General features: G+C 35.6%; 1 long non-coding RNA gene across 3 annotated transcripts in view; it reads right to left on the bottom strand.

Moving 5' to 3' along the window:
- LOC124247141 (uncharacterized) overlaps nt 1-17,564 on the bottom strand; it is a 55,077-nt gene that overhangs the window by 24,177 nt on the left and 13,336 nt on the right. For 2 of the 3 annotated variants that reach the window (XR_006890667.1, XR_006890666.1), the window contains exons 2-3: nt 5,691-5,855; nt 3,306-3,401 (exon numbers count right to left, since the gene is read on the bottom strand). This is a non-coding gene — a long non-coding RNA (uncharacterized LOC124247141). Of the gene's footprint in view, nt 1-3,305; nt 3,402-5,683; nt 5,856-17,564 lie in introns of all 3 variants that reach the window. The other variant, XR_006890668.1, reaches the window with a different exon arrangement.

The raw sequence follows: 17,564 nt of genomic DNA, 5'->3' as shown, positions 1-17,564 counted from the left end.
TCTGACACTCTGGGAATAAAGTAGCTTTGGTCAGATATGTGCTTTGCTCTCTAGATGTTTTCAAATGCTACTTAATGTATTAACGTGATGTCAAGAGGGATAAAATTTGTTTCCATCTTCACGGTCGCCATAGCAGGAAATTATTTGATCTTCATTCTAACCCTAAGTTCTTTGGAAATGCAAGTTTGTAGTATTGGGCACTGGTAATATTTGGTACATGTATGTGTATTTCTCTCACCCCTGTTTAAGAAGAGAATATACCTAAGATTAACTTCAGGCTATATTTTTGTCCAGCTCCTCTTGAGAATAAAGTGTACTTTTTCCCATAAATCTCTTCTCCTCAATAGCAATGAAGGTATTACCAGGTGCTTGTTTCTCTAACTCTCTAGGTATTCTCATTCACTCCCTTACCTTCAGCGTTCTCCTTCTATTAGTAATGTCTGACACATTTAAACCAATACCTCAAGCTGTGACATTTTATCTTTGATTCTGTCTTGAATTTCCAACTGCCCATTGGGCCCAAAGATCTGTGTCTTGCTGGCATGACAAATACATGTAAAAGGGAACTCTCCACCATCTGCCATTAAACCAGTGCTTTCCCATGATTCACCTCTTCCTGTTCATAATGCTCCATCATTCCAGGCACTCAGATATCTATCCAAGCTCCTGTGTCTCTGAGTATTCCATATCATCAAGTGGTATTTCACACATTCAGGCATTAAGAGCCTCAGCTAAGTAAGTTCTTGCCAATCTATCCACATCCCAGCCATCCTAATGGCTACTACACTAACTTGCCTAAAATTCTGCTTTAATAAGCTATTTTCCTGTCCAAAAAGGCCAAATGGCTCCATTTGATTGTCCAATATAAGTCCAATGTCCTAAAAACATTATACAAGGTCAAAGCAGATTGACCTATACTTTTTCAAGACCTGTCCTTGTATCTTGCTATTTCTTTATGTACCCCCCTACACACCTGCTAAATGTTTGCTTTCAAACCCGTGGAATAGTTTATCTTTGGATGCCATACCTACGTCCATATTCTTTCCACCTAGAATTGTTGTTCCACTTATTCACCTATTGAAATCTAATCTTTCCCTTTAGAAATACCTGTCAACTTTAAGGTACATCACAAGAAACCTAAGTGATTGTTAAAAAGCTGGGTTTCCTTGTCCAATATTAGAATTTTGATTTAATAGGTCTGGGATAGGACCCAGGAATCTATACTTTTAACAAGATCACCTAAGTGATTCTCATACAGATGGTCTTGGGATCAAAACACTTTCAGAAATATTATGAAGGCCCAAAAGATAGAATACATATAGACTTCTCTGATATCACTTGTTGAAAATATTTCACTTTCATTGGAATACATCATGCATTTTGATTGTATCTGAAAAGGTGGGGGTTCGTTGTCAGACAGTAGCCCCAATTTGCATCTTGATTCCATCACTGTCTACTTCTGTGGCCTTATTATCTGTGATACCCTTTTCTAATACTATGTAGAATGGGGCAAATAACAGAACCCACTCAATAACTTTGTTTTGACCTATGAGAAGCACTTGGCCCAAGTTCTGGCACACAGTAAACAAGTACTTATTAGCTATTATTGTATTTCTTACCATGGTTCCTAGGTACACAATGACTCTTATAGCTTTGGATTCTGGCCCCATCCTCCCTTTTCACCCACTGCCAAACATCATATTTATTTGTGAACATGGCCCTTCTCTTTAATAGATCATAAGTTCCCTAAAACTAATGATCACATTTATAGGGAGAGGATTTAAAAAAAGGTTCAATAACTATGTTACTTTATTCTGCTTATATTGCAATGTCTAACTCCCTGAATAGAGAAAATTTTCAAAAAATATTTTGAATGGGTTCATTCAGAAGTTTTTTGAAAATGAACTATTAGACAAATGTATTTTGATCAAGTAAAAATCAGAGTACACATTAGAGAATCTTAAAACTGTACAAATCACAATTATCATGCAGGCAAACTTATTGCTTTTGTATGTTAACTTTTCAAAAGATGAAAATGAAGCTTAGAGAGATAAAGTGCTCAGTTTTGCACAGTCAGTTGATGGCCAAGCTGAGACCAGAACACACGTGTCTGACATCTGTTGTAACTCTGCCACAACTGCCACCAGAACCTTCTGGAGAAGATTTAAAAATAGGAATGGAGAATTAGTAAAAGTCCTCTGAAGATATTCATAGACAAAATATGGTGTGCATATTTACTATTCGGAGTAACTAATTGAGTTCTGGTAGTTAGTTTTGGTAGAGCTAAGTAGACACATGAATTCCCTATAAAATTCCCTCATGGAAAATTACATAGAGTCAAAGGTACAGAGTAGAACTTAAAACAGGATGTCTATGAAGAGCACCAGAGCCAGGCCCTCAGTCTGTTAAAACTCAGACTGCTCTGCCTATGGAGTAGCAGATTTTTATTCTTGACATGCTGTGTCCTACTTTTCTAATAGTACAGGAAATAGACTAAGAGACAGAAACTCTGTGGGGCCCATGAGCTGGCGAACAAACAAACAAAAAGGCTCTATGTCTAGAAACGGGTTTCAAACTCTAAAGTCCTCTGTCCATCCAGGATATCTTGTGTCTGTAATGTCAAAACTAATATGAGAAAAGAATGTCGACAAAACCCAGAAGTCTGGCAGCTGCTTATTTCCTGTTTGAAGCTATGATAACTCATATGTGTGGGGCTAAAACAAATGTTTGAGACGTCTCAGTGATATCTCATTGATCAGACACCACTGAGCAAACACTGACACCAGAATATGATGAAATAGTCCCGTAATCAGTTGTAATAAAACTTCAAAATTATTGATTTAATCCCAACTAGTTTCCCAATTTTCATCCATAATCTAGGATTGGATATCCACTGAATTTCCTTTTAATCATCTTTAGAAATCAAGCACTTCACACTTCCTTGAGTGTTTATTTCACAATCTCACATATTTTACTTAGATTTTCCATACATGTTTTTTTATTTTAGTTTTAAGATTTTATTTTTTTTAATTTTAGCTTTATCCAATATTCGTACTTATTTTATCTTTTTCTAAGATATTATAATAATTATTTAATATTACAACATTTGCTTCTGCATTGTTACTTCTTCTACTAAAGACAGATGTGGATGATGACATCATTGAACACAGAAATCAGCACTGAGATTCCGTTGCAAACATACATATCTTGCTTCCCAACTCCCCCTCCCCACCCCGCCCGCACCCCGGCCCATACTTGTCTCCTGGATAAAAGTAAGAGAGAAAGTAGAAAATCAATGCCCTTACCTGTTCTGGAACAGGCAATATTTATCATCTCAGGCCTCTAGGAAGATTTTCCAGGAAATATGGATTATCACATTCACTCCCCTTACTAGGAGAACTCTAGAAGGCAGAGGAAGCCCCTTAAGACACACTGAATTATCAAATGGGAAAAAGGCCACATTCACTGGCAAAGGGTTGTTCTTTTTCTCATTCATTCAATGTCAATTTTTGATTGCTTCTTATTCACAAACCCCTGAATTCATAAAACTTAATTTCTCTGGGTGATGTACCTGCCTGAGTCCCAGCCAGAAAAAACGACACACTCAGTTCATAGTAATTTGAGGGAGATTTAATAGAGGAACTATTAGCAAAATTGTGGGGAGGGTTCAAGAGGATAATGTGGCAGCAGGGGCAGGGGGTATGTGCGTGGAGAGACACAGGCAGCTGATCCTATAGAGAGAGGATCAGGGGATGGATAAAGTGACCTCACTCTTCCCTCTTCACTCCCACTGTGGCCTCCCATTGGCTGAACACAACCGGAATTCAGGAGACTGGATAGAATCTATTTAGGTCAGCCTCCCAAGGCACAGAGCAAGATGGAGAATGCTTGCAGAAGGGCAATCACAGGATAACTGGCCAAGTGGCGACACTCACTGTGACTACTCAACCTCATTGAAACTAAAATAAATTTCTTCTTGTTTCAGAGGACAATAGTAAGGTCAGACACTCAGTATTCGCCGATAAGTAGAATACTCTGTATGTTTTGCACTTTGCAGGGATGTGACATGTTCTATTTTTGTATTAAGTGCTAGTTTCTATAGTAGGATCTGTTAAAAAAAAAAAAAAAAAAAAAAGGAAAGGTGATGCCTAAAGTCTGTATTCTATGAACTGAAGAAATGCCCTGAGGTATATATTTAACATCTAGAGACCCGAAAATGAATAGTTTGCTGGACAGACTCTAAGGCAGCCTCAAGACCCTTGCTTTCAGGTGTTCACGCCTATGTGAAATCTGCTTCCCTTGAGCGTGGGCAGGACCTGTGACTTGCTTCTAACCACAGAAAATGCAGAGGATGGCTGTCACTCCTGTGATTATGTCAATTATATGACAAAGCTGATTACATCACTCCCATGATTGCTTTATATTATATGAAACTGCCCTGCTAGCAGACTCGTGCTATCAGACTTTCTTGCTTGCTGGCTCTGAAGGAATAAGCTGTTGTGAGAGGGTCTGATGAGAGGGTCACATGGCAAGGAACTGTGGCAATCTCTTGGAGCTGAGAGTAGCCCCTGGCAAACAGCCAGCGAGAAGCAAAGGACCTTAGTTCTACAACCACACAGAGATGAAGTGTGCCAACAACCTGAGTGAGTTTGGTAGCAGACCTATCCTCAGTCAAGCCTCCAGATGAGAACCCAGCTCTGGCTGACATCTTGACTGGAGCTTTCCAGCTAAGTAACGCCCGGATTCCTGAACCACAGAACTTGTGAGAAAATCAGTGTGTGTTGTTTTAAGCCACAAAGTTTGTGGTAATTTGTTATACAGCAATAGAAAACTAATACAAATAAGTATTTCATTTTTCCCTATTGTGATATTTAATAAATCTTTATAATACTCTCCCAACTTCCCTATAACTTGGGCCCTGTGGTTCAGTCATTATTTTAGTCAACATCTATGCAGGATTTACCATTTATAAATGACTCTCATAAGTTTTAAATCAGCTGTTCATTGAAATAAACTAATGTTATTAGTCTCAGATAAGAGGTGAAACTGAGTCTGTGAGGTGTGAATTGACTTATCCAGGTTAACCAGCTAACAAATGGCAAATTTTGGCTTTGGTCTCAGGATCTCAACTACAAATCCCAGGTCATTACTCTCTACCTCTTGGCCTTCCTCAATTTCGTCTTGGATAATTAAAGCATAGTGCAAATGACCCACACTTTCTCCCCTTATAAGGCCCAGTTACATTCATTCTATCCCCCATGATGGCAAAATGCCTTCATTTTACCTCAAAAATATATGTGTTACTGGCCCCAAGATTAAAAATGTGTGCAAGAGGAAAAATCCTGTGGAAAAATGATTAAAAGGACTCTTCCTACTGACCATGGCTCAGTAGCAGCATCCTTATCTAAAATCAGGTTTTCAATTGCAGAAAGGAGTATTATTATCATCAGTAGCAAAGGCATAAAGCCAACCTTTAAAAATATTTTTTACAATGTCTACCCAGGCTTAATTTTTTATTCCTTAAATAGCTGAAAATAAAAGGGATTTGGCAAAACACTTTATGATTAAGGCCCAAACTCTAAGGCTTATTAGTAACCAAAGCAGATGGCAATATTAGCTAATAGATTTTTTAAAAGCTGTTCTCTGTTGAAAGAAATATTTGGAAGTGATGTGAAGGACTTACAGTTTACCTCTTTGTGAATGGCCAATGGTGGATTTCTATCTGTGAGGTCTGTCGCTGGTTTGCTCCAAAGGCCGGAGAATGGGGCACATGGCAATCTGTTCTGAAATGGAGCAGAGCATTTTCTACAGTGGAGATCAAAGGCACTAGGGTAACAAGTCATCAAAGTAGGCACCTGTAATAATATAAATGAGTGATTAAAGTTGTCCCACCCTGTGTTTCACATTAGTCAATTTGAACAGTGGTCATTAACATTTTCCCCCACATTTGTCTCTTTATTTAAACCTATTAGTATCATTAAAGCTGTGAGAGCTTAAGAATAATTTTATAACAAATAAAACATTGTTTAATGTTTGCCAAGCATTTAATAAGCTTCTAGCAAATATTCTGTTTTAGTTCAGCTCTGAATTTGGCGCAAGATGAGAGAATTTTGTTTGATTATTGGTTGCTTATTTTTCTGAACCTACATTTTAAATGACAGCAGGTTTGGAAATAAATGTGATTCAACCTTGGAATGCTCTCGCTATGTGTCTGTGTGTCTTTTATCAGGGCCCTTGATTAGAAGGAGAAGAGAAAGGAGTCCTTTTTGTTCCATCTCTCCCTGTTATTATATTCATTATGAATCTTTCCCTTGCTTTCCGCCAATTAGGACCTGTCCCAATATGGCGGGACCTCCAGAGTGCTAGAGCTGCCTCACTCGCATGACTCTTTCCAGAAATCACTTGGCTTGAAATTCAATCCCTTTTTTTTTACAAGGAAACACAGTTCCACTGAATTCCAAAGCATTTATATTTAGAGTTTGGATGATTCAAGGATTTATTATCAAGAGAAAATGAGAGTGATTCTATTTTCACCCTTACCTAAACAAACAGGCTCACTGGGTGCCAAAATATCCAACATACTTAGCTCTTGTTTGTTCTGCTACAGAGAAGCTTCTTTTCATAGTCAGCTCAGGAGGATAAGCAGAGATGGACAGTATGGACTTGGATTCTAATCCTGACTCCACTATTTACCAGCTCTATAGGTTTCAATAGATTAAGTAACCTCTTTAAGTCTGTTTCCTAACCCGTAACATAGGCATAATCATCATGACTTCTTGAGACTATTCAAAGAGTTAAATGAAGAGTATCCAAGGCTTTTTCCCAACATCTGGGATGTGGGGAGTCATTTAAAAGTGCTAATATTTCAAGACTGAAAACTTCGTGTTTTCCTCTGATTGCTTTTTTCAATTGCTCCATCAGTTTCCTTTGGTTTGTCCTCATCCTTATTTGATTAGCTCTATGCCAAAGATGTAGGAGTTTTATCTACACGGTACCAAAGGAGATGTGAAGAGCTGAAAAAGTACTAGTTTATTCTGACCATAAATTTGCTTTTGAACTTAGGTTTATCTTTATTGATCGCACTACATTTAACTTCATTCAAACTAATTAATTCAAACTCAAAATAATATTGAGGATTGCTATCAGGGTAGAGGAGCAATTTGACATACAACTCTTCATTCTTGAAGACTGTTTCTGCAAAGCACCTGGTACGTAAGGCATTCAGTGCATGTTTCTTCATGAAATGATGACATTTAGTTAATAATTATGGTGACTGGTACACGAAACCTTTCATTAAAAGTATTTTATAATTAATCATTCACATTTAAATTAAATTTACTATACTTCATTTTTAAATTTTATTACTCAAAGGTAAATAAATTGGCAATATGAGGACAACTTTGCTGTCACGGTTGCAATTTAGGGAGAATTGACATCTCTATAATATTTCTGCTAAAGAATGAACTTGTTATATGCTTCCATTTATTGAGATCTTTATTATCTTTCAATAAAGTTTTTTTTTGTTTAAAGATTGGCACCTTTACTAACATCTGTTACCAATCTTTTTTCTTCTTCTTCTTCTCCCCAAAGACCCCTGGTACATAGTTGTATATTCTAGTTATGAGTGCCTCTGGTTGTGCTATATGGGACGCTGCCTCATCATGGCCTGGCCAGCAGTGCCATGTCCGCACCCAGGATCCAAACGGACAAAACCCTGGGCCACTGAAGCAGAGTGCATGAACTTAACCACTAGGCCACGGGGCCGGCCCCATCTTTCAATAAAGTTTTAAATTTTCTTCTTGCACATTATTTCATTTACTCTTGGGAACTTTACAATTTTTGCTTAAATTTAAAATAATCTTTGTCAAATATACTTTTTATTTTGGAATAATTTTGAATTTATAGAAGAGTTGCAAAGATAGTACAGAGAGTTCCCATATACCCCTCACAGAGTTTCAGTTTCCCCTAACGTTATCATCTTACATTATTGTGGTACATTTGCCAAAACGAAGAAACCAACATTGGAACATTACTATTAACTACACTCCAGACTTTATTCAGATTTCAGCAGGGGTTTTTTTCTATTAATTTTTTTGTTCTGTTCCAGGATCTCATCCAGGATACCACATTACATTTAGTTGTCATGTCCCCTTAGTCTCCTCTGTTTTGTGGCATTCTCAATCTTTTCTTGTTTTTCATGATCTTGATAGTTTTGAGGAGTCTTGCTCAAGTATTTTGTAGAACGTTCTAGAGTTTGAGTGTGTCTGATATCTTCCTCATAATTAGACCTAAGTGAGGGATTTTTGGAAAGAATATTATAGAGATAAAAAGTGCCCTTGTCATTACATAATATCAGTGGGTCCATGGAATCCACATGACATCACTATGATATTAACCTTGATCATCTAGTCAAGGAAGTATAAAGCTAATATTTTTCCTTTTCCATACTCTATTCTTTGGTAACAATCTGTTACATTCACCTCTGGGGAAGAGGGAGTAATCTATATGTGATATTCAGAATTATTTTGTGAGGAAAATTTATCTCTTCTCTTTATTTTTTCCTGTGATATTTATATCAGTATAGATTCATGTGTATTTATTTTATACTTTGGGCTATAATCTAACACTATGTTACTTATTTTGTAGCTCAAGTTGTTCCAGATTTGTCTATTAACTATTTCATCATTGGATTTTTTTCAAAGTTGTTCTAATAGATGTGTAGTCATATTGCATTGTGATTTAATTTGCATTTCCCTATAGCTAATAATGACAAACATGTCTTCCTGTGTTTATTTGCCATCTACATTTCCTTTTTGGTGAAATTTCTGTTCATTTAATTTGCACATTTTCTAATTGAATTGCTTATTTTTTCCCTTTTTTTAAATGTTGGGGTATGGGAGTCCTTTATATATTCTAAATACAAGTCCTATGTTGGATATTGTGATGTGCAAATATTTTCTGCCAGTCTTTAGATTAAACTCTCATCCTCTTAATGTGGTCTTTCACAGAACAAAAGTTTTTAATTTTAATAAAGTCCAATATAGCCATTATTTTCTTTTATGGGTCATGCTTTTAGCGTCATGTATAAGAACTCTTCCCTGAGAACTCTAGGTCCTGAAAATTTTCTCCTATGTTTTGTTTTCAAAGTTTTTAGTTTTACATTTAAATCCCTGATCCACTTTGACTTAATTTTTGCATAAACTATTAGATTTAGATTGAGATTCATTTATTTGGCTTTGGATGACCAATAGCTTTAGCACCATTTGTTGAAAAGACTATCCTCCTATTGAACTGCTTTTGCAATTTTTTCAAAAATCAGTTGGACATATTTGTCTAGTTCTGGGTTCTCTCTTCTGTTCCATTGATCTATGGGTCTATGACTCCACCAAAATCACACTCTCTTATTATTGTAAACATACAGTAAGTCTTAACTTTGGGTAGAACGACCCTTCTCACTTTATTCTTTTTCAAAATTATTTTAGCTATTCTTGAGCCTGTGCTTTTCCATACAAATTTTAGAATGAGTTTATCAATATTTGTAAAAAGTATTGCTGGAATGTTGATATGAATTGCATTAACCCAACAGGTCAAACAGGGAAGAACTGACATTTTTACAATGTTGAGCCTTCCTATTCATGACATGGTTGTCTCTCCATTTATTTAGATGTTCTCAATTTTTTTATCAGTGTTTTATAATTTTCAGCATGTAACTCCTATGCATATATTATTAGATTTATACATAATTTTATCTTTTTTTTGGAGTGATTGTAAATAGCCTCATATTTTTAATTTTGGTTTCCACATATTCATTGCAAATATACAGAAATATAATTGATTTTTATGTGTTGATTTTGCATCCTATGATCTTGCTAAACTTGTTTATTAATTCTAGGAGTTTGGGGGTTTTTTTCTGTAGATTCTTTGGCATTTTCTACATATATAATCATATCATCTGGAAATAGGGACAGTTTTATTTTTTTCCTCTCCAATCTATATGCTTTTTACTTACTTTTTGTTTTGTTTTGTTTTGTCTTATTGCGCTGGCTAGAACTTCTAGTATTCTGTTGAATAAGTGATGTGAGCAAACATTCTTGTCTTGTTCTTGATATTGGGTGAACTCATTCAGCTTTCCACCGTTAAGTATGATGCTAGCTGTTGGGTTTTTTTGTAGATGCTCTTTATTCAGTTGAAAATGTTCCTTGCTATTTCTTGTTTTTGGAGAGTTTTTTCAAATACATGTATTATAAATGAGTGTTAAATTTTGTCATATGTTTCATCTCTATCAATTGAAATGATCATATGATGTTTCTTCTTTAGTATGTTGTTATGATAGAGTACACTGACAGATTTTCAAATATTTAACTAGCATTACATAACTGGAATAAACTCTGTTTGGCTGTGGTACATAATTCTTTCTATATATTGCTAGGTTCAAATTGCTAAGATTTTTATGGAATTTTATGTCTAAGTTCATATGAGATATTGGTATGAGGTTTTTTCTCTTGTACTGTCCTTGTCTAGTTTTGATATCAAGGTAATTTTGGCCTCGTTAAATGAGCTGGACAGTGTTTCTTCATCTTTTATTTTCTGGAAAAGTTTGTGAAGAATTGTGCTAACTCTTGTTTAATTGTTAAGGGAATTCTAAATATTGGAGTGACCTGGATCTTGGTCATAGAACCTTGATTCCTTTCTATCTAAATTCTATTCTTAGGAAAGTTAATTTTAGCCCCTTTAAAAATACCTTTCACATACCAATAAATTCCAAATTTACACCTCCAACTTGGGCTATTCTATTGAGTTCCAAACTCATATATACAACTTTCTCATTTAATATCTCCACTACAACAAAATGGAACTCTCAATCCTTGCCCTCTCCATTCTGAAAGCCTATTCCTCCACAGATAAGAAAACATCATCTCAGTAAAGTCCCCCTACTGCCATTTGATCAATCCAAAATTGTTTGAGGATTTCTCCCATATCCTCACATACCATATCCAGTCTACTATCTAGTTCTGTTCATTCTACCCTCGAAATATATCTTGAATTCTACCATTTTTCATAATCTCCAAACTGACCCTCTTAGTCCAAGCCAGTATCATTTCTTCCCTGAGAGTCTCAACTGGTCTCTCTCTTGCTACACTCCCTACTCCTGCCAATTCTTTACTCACTCAACAGCCAGAGTGACATCTTCAAAATATAAATCAGACCACATCAACTTTCCTTTTAAAAACACTCTAATGGCATTCCATTGCACTTAGAATAAATCAAAACTTCCTAACCATAGTGTAACATATTTACATCAACTAGAAATTGGCCTCATTTTCAACTAATCCCCAGGTTAGGTCCCTGTATTAGTCTGTGGATTTGTTGTACAAAATATCACATACTGGGAGGGATAAACAACAGAACCTCATTTTCTAACAGTTCTGGAGGCTAGAAGTTCAAGATCAAGGTATTGGCAGGTTTGGTTTCCAGTGAGGTCTTTCTTCCTGCCTTGCAGACAGCTGTCTTCTTGCTGTGTCCTTACATGACCTATTCTGTGCACACGTGGAAAGAGAGAGATCTCTGGTCTCTTTCTATTCTTATAAGGACACGTGTTCTGTCAGATGAGGACTCCACCCTTATGACCTCATTTAACTTCAATTACCTCCTCAAAGGCTTTATCTCCAAATATAGTAACACTGGGGGTTATGGCTTCAACATATGAATTGTGAGCTGGGGACACAATTCAGTCTGTAATGGTACCTAATCTCACTCCCTAAAACCTAGACACGTAGATTTTCTTCTATACATAAAGGAGACCAAACTCATTCCTGTCTTAAGGCCTTGATTGCAATTCCATTCATCTGAAATCGTCTTCTCCTAAGTCCACATGTTTTCATGATTCTTACCCTTTTTGTCTAAATTCAAATGTGACCTCCCAAAAGTCATGCCTTGACAACTCAATCTAAAATCTCCTCTACATCCTGGTTATGACTTCCTGTCCCATTACCCTGTTTAATTTTCTCTATAGAACTAATCACTGTCTAAATTATGTTTTTCTACTTATTGGTTTACTTTTTTACTATCTGTCTTCCCTTACCCTGCACTACAATATAAGCTCCATGATGGCAGAGAACTGTTTCTATGGTTCACAGCTATATTGTTGGTTCTTAGGACACTCCCTGGTACACAACAAATGGCTAAAATTATTTTTTGAATGTTGAATAAATGGCTTTCGTTTAGTCAATGCTGGCAGATTACATGGGACCTACTCAATGATGGGGTGCTAGTGTGGTTGGCGGCTTTATGAAGGTTCAAAAGATGATCCATGGGTAAGAAGGTCTGTTCCAGTTTCATATTTTCAAAAGAATTGGCCATAATCACCTCAGAATATAATGGCTGTAGAGGAGAAATTTAAATGGCTTTGGGTTCCTAAGCCTAGGGTCCAGGGCAAAAAGAAAGCAATACTAACCACCAAAATCCCCTCTAGTTTCTCAGATCAGAAATGGGGGCAAATTAGACAAATTAGTCTTCAGATTCTTCTTTTCTAACTGCTCACCCAGAAAGTAGCCAATGGATGTTGATCTCCATGTATAGAATCTAAATAGTGCTAATGAAAGGAGAAAAGAAGGAGAATATATACATGTACCGTACATCTTCAAAAGGGAATTGTATTCTTACTCACACACAATTTCCCCCACAGTGAATTTTATGGTTGATAACCCATCCATCTGAACATACTTAGCCTGTTAGTACACTCCTTACATTAGGCTTCCCTTTGTAGCCAATATAGTTATTAATGGATGAAATTGGTTCCAAGTTAAAGTAATGGGGGTTCAATTTTTGGACAAAGTAGAGAGTCATAAGAAATTTGCATCTTTCACAGTTATCAAATATTCAGGAGCTTGTAAAGAGCACAGAACACTGTTTAAGTAGAAGTCAAGAATTAGTCTTTGGTCTGTGACTGAGTTTATTTTTGTCATTCTTCATAATAGATCCAAACTTCTAAGTGATCATCTACATAAAAGCTTTGTGCAAATTTCAATGCTTTCTTGAAAATATGTGATTAGAAACACTGAAGAAAGGTTTAGTGACTTGATTGGATGGTTATTTTCAAGTTATCAAACTCTTAAATCATGCAGTTTAAAAGGAATTTCAAGTTGTGCAGATTTCACTAAAGAGATAAAATTCAGAAACTAATGCTTCAGCAAGTAAATTCTCTTGAATTCAGAAAACTCAAATAATTAATCTGTGGGCTAAATTCCACATTCAAATATTTCTTATTTCAAATGTAAATTAAGTATAGCACTTGGGCGATTACAAAAAAGGGAACTTGGCCCACAGAAAGCTGCCGCATTAACTCAACATTCTTTCTTAGATTGAAATTTGGTCCATGTTCCTGAGTAAAGCACCCCTGACAACATAGGTCATTGTGAGATTTCCCAAAATCAGGAGTCTTTTGCATGATACCTTCTCCCAATGTGAATAATGCTCGACCTCCTGAGCCAGAGTTTTTGAGGATGACTTTTTCTAACACATCATAAAAATGCAACCCTATCTTCTTATTTAACTTAAACACCTTTTTGTCAGATTCATGGCTTTGTTTTCAATATATTGCTTTCTTGACTACTTGTCTGGGTGAGTTCTCTCATCAAGATCAATATACCTGTAGCACGGACGGGAGGGAAAATGGTGTTGGGAGAGGAGGATGGAAAACCTGCCCTAAAGAGGCACTTGCTGGCCAGCTCTTGGAGACAGCTGCACATAAGACTATACTACCAGCAAATGTGTTTAAAAGCAGTGATACGGTCACATATGAAGCAGCCCAGCAACATACTCTTCTTAGCTAAGATCTGAGATCCCTTGGATGACACATAGAAGGGAAGAAATGATTTCTATCAATAATGAACAGGCAGGCCCACATTAAAATCACTTACCAAACTACACACGTCTTGCATATTGCAGCAGTTATAAGACAGAGAAGAAAATTATCTTAAGTTAATCCTTATTTTCTTTAAGGACACCAATCAAAGAACTTAGAGAATTGTATGTGAAATTGTATATGCAGTTATCTTTTTGTGTCTTCCATATACAATTCTCTAAGCTCTTAGATATATAAATAATCATATAAGACTAAATATATACCTATACTAAATATATATATCTATACTAAATATATATATCTATACTAAATAATATATATACCTATACTATACAATAATATATATACCTATACAATATAATATAAACCTATACTAAATATATATGACTAAATATATACCTATACTAAACATATATATATGTAGTATATATGGACAGTCATAAGACTAAAATAATATATTATGTACTATATATGTATATATATATATATACCTAATATATATCTAAATATACCGTATATCTATATCTAGCATAGATAGACATATAATAATATAATATAATATTCTAGGATGTTATCTAGAATATTAAGTATTAAAGTGTTAAAAGTGTTAAAGTGTTAAAGTCGTCAGGTTATTTTTGCAAAATTTACAGCAATGGTACTCAATCAAGAGCAAGTTGCTCCTTAGGGGCCATTTGGCAATGAGATATGTTTGGTTGTTATAATTGGGGGGAAGGAAGGCCACTGGTATCTAGTGGGTAAAAGCCAAGGATGCTATTAGACATTCCACAATGCACAGGACAACCAGCCCCTACCCCCAGTAAAGAATTATTTGACCCGTAATGTCAACAGAGCCAAGGCTCAGAAAACCTGATTTAGAATTACAAACTGAGCAGGCAGACAATGAACTTTTAAGAAGTCTTGGGTCTATCACTGAGTTTATGTGGGGGGAAACATCAGATACCAGCAGCTGAATAAAGGACATTCTTGCCACCTCACTTCTTTAACAGATCAGTCAATCCATTCCAGTGTTCTCACTGCCACATCATAAGATAAATGCTTATTTCATTTCCTGGATGAGCAAGAATGAGAAAGTTGCAAGTTGTCTCAATAATTTCCAGAGGATCTCAGTAACTAGGACATCATACCCTTAGTCTGAGAAAAATCGCAAACATTTCAGGAAATTTCCCTTTTTTGGCAAAACTGAAAGGCTACAAATAAATTCACTTTCAAATTGATTCTTAAGGGCATTTTATGAGTCTTTTGGACGTCTCTCCAAGTCTTGCTGCAGTTGCTGTGTTGAAAAGCTGTAAACTTAGTGGCAATAAAATACACATTATTTTTCATTGTTTCCTCTCAGTATTATCACATATATGTCGAGAAGAAAAAGCAGCATGGAAAATCAGTATTTACAGTTCCAAAGGGCTTTCCTACTGTCATCTGTCATTAGTCTATATTCTAAGGTGTTTCTGCATTGAAAGAAAATATATTAGCAGAGAACTATGAGGGAGGAGAAACTAAAAACCACCAGATGTTCTTGAAAGCTTGGAACAGATCATTTGTATCCTTTGTAACTTCACTGCTTCCAGGTATTACCATCCATGTGGAAGATTAGACCAGAAGAGCTAGTCTCCAGTTCTGAAGGTCCATGTTAGCCTCATCACATCCAGGACATCTGAACACTGAAGCTCTGTAAAAAACAGTTCCAGTAACTCATCCAATTTTATTTGCTTTTCCAAAATTAAAATTTGGATAATTAAAAAAAGCTAAAAATAGAACATGCCAATCCCTATAAATTAGCATGAAAAAATTGAAAATTGGGGCTACTTGACACTAAATATCTGGGGATGCTGAACATGTCCACCATGGGCCAAATATCCCAGTGTATGATGCTTCATAAACAAATAATCGCCTGGCTGGGGTGATTTTTTTTTTACTTCTCTTGATTTCACCTAGACTTTGTGTACTCTAAATGTACATGGTACATATGATTTTACTTGATAATAATGATTGCACTTCACTTTTTATTTGTTTTGTTCTGTACCAATAGAAATTGTATGAATGTTCCATTATCAGCCACTATATTCACAAGAGCACTACTGGGGTAAGAATTCAATTGTAAGTACAAGATAAGAAATTTTACTGCTGTAAGGAATTGGAAATTGGAGAAATTCAGGGATCTCAAACTATGAGATCTGGCATCATGTCTTCTCTGTTTTCATTAAAACAAAAAAACTTTTAGAAGAAAATTACTTAATATAAACAAACATAGTAAACAAATAATTTCGTATTTCTTTGGCATTGTCACTTCTTCCTTTACCTTTGTTTTACTATTAAAAAGGATACTTTGTTCCTTGTTTTCCTCCTAAGTGATGTGAGGTACAGATAATACCCTATCTTACAATATGTGAAAAGCATTTTACAATGATTGGTTTCTTTTCATTCAGATTTCAAAACAGGCACCAAACCAGATCCTTTCAAGGTTCAAGGCAAAGTCAGGTTTACTATTAAAGGATAATAAAACTTTTTCATTACTGAGATATGAAGGAATATGAAAGTGAACATTCATGTTAGAATTTTTCAAAAACAGAAAGATCGTATTCAGAGTTATTATTGTTAATTTATTTCTATAGGTTTTTCACGTACAATTTGTATCTTTGTTACTGATTTTAAACTGACTGAAAAATAGCTAGAATCAATTTTGCAAACCACTCATTAAGAACCCTTCATATCAGAAGCAAACAATCTAATAATGACTTTCTAGCATAAACTCCATTCAAAGATATGTCCACTTGGCCTCCTACTCTACATGTGACCAGTAATATCGCCCTCAAAAATGTGTCTTTGGTCTCTTGGAACAGCCACAAGGAGCACCAGGTTGAAATATGTGAATGGTTCATCCAAAACATATTTTCACTCCTGGAAACACAATCAAAATGATACAACATGAGCTATTTGGGGAGCTGCCGTCATCTCTATGTAAGCAAAACAACACATCAATCTGATATTGAAACACATGAGACTAATAAAGCCCTTTTCTGCAGGAACTTGCTAAGTAGAGGAGAACAGATTAGGACTTGTACATAGCAACTTGAAAAGAGAAGTAAAACATGTTGATATATACATGATTGTATCAAAGACATTGGACAGAAGAATCCATCCAGTTATTGGGCTATAACAGGATAATTAGTAGAGATGCTTGTAACAAGGAACAATGAGAAAAAAAAATAATGTAGTGTTAATATATATTATGCGGGGAAGAGTGAAAACAGAGACAAGAGCATAGGCACATTGAAGAGCTAAGGTATCTTTGCTCATTCTATGCTAAAAAATCTATCAGGAGGAGAAGTGTCGTTCATTTTCATTGAATGATATTAATTTTTATTTTATTCTTCACAATGGACTTTAATTAAACATCTACTATGTTCTAGACACTTTTGAATAGTTTATTTCACTAAATTGTTGTATCCTCCCTGCCAGGTAGACATCTGCTTCATCACACAGATGAGGCAGCTAAGGATCTGATGGGGTTGGAATTGCATGAGTATTGTTCTTTCAACTATTTGACAACTTCTTTCAAACAGGTTAAAATTTATCTTAAGTCCTTTGTATTATTCTTGTATGTTCTGTATAATTATTGAGCTTGTGTGTGCACAGAGAATTCTGTAACCCACAATGTGGATACCTTCTGGTGAATTACATT

The sequence above is a fragment of the Equus quagga genome, chromosome 11 (genome assembly GCF_021613505.1).
Source record: "Equus quagga isolate Etosha38 chromosome 11, UCLA_HA_Equagga_1.0, whole genome shotgun sequence".
Lineage (NCBI taxonomy): Eukaryota > Metazoa > Chordata > Mammalia > Perissodactyla > Equidae > Equus > Equus quagga.
Note: the sequence above shows the minus strand (reverse complement) of the source record. Positions and strands in the feature narration are given on the sequence as shown.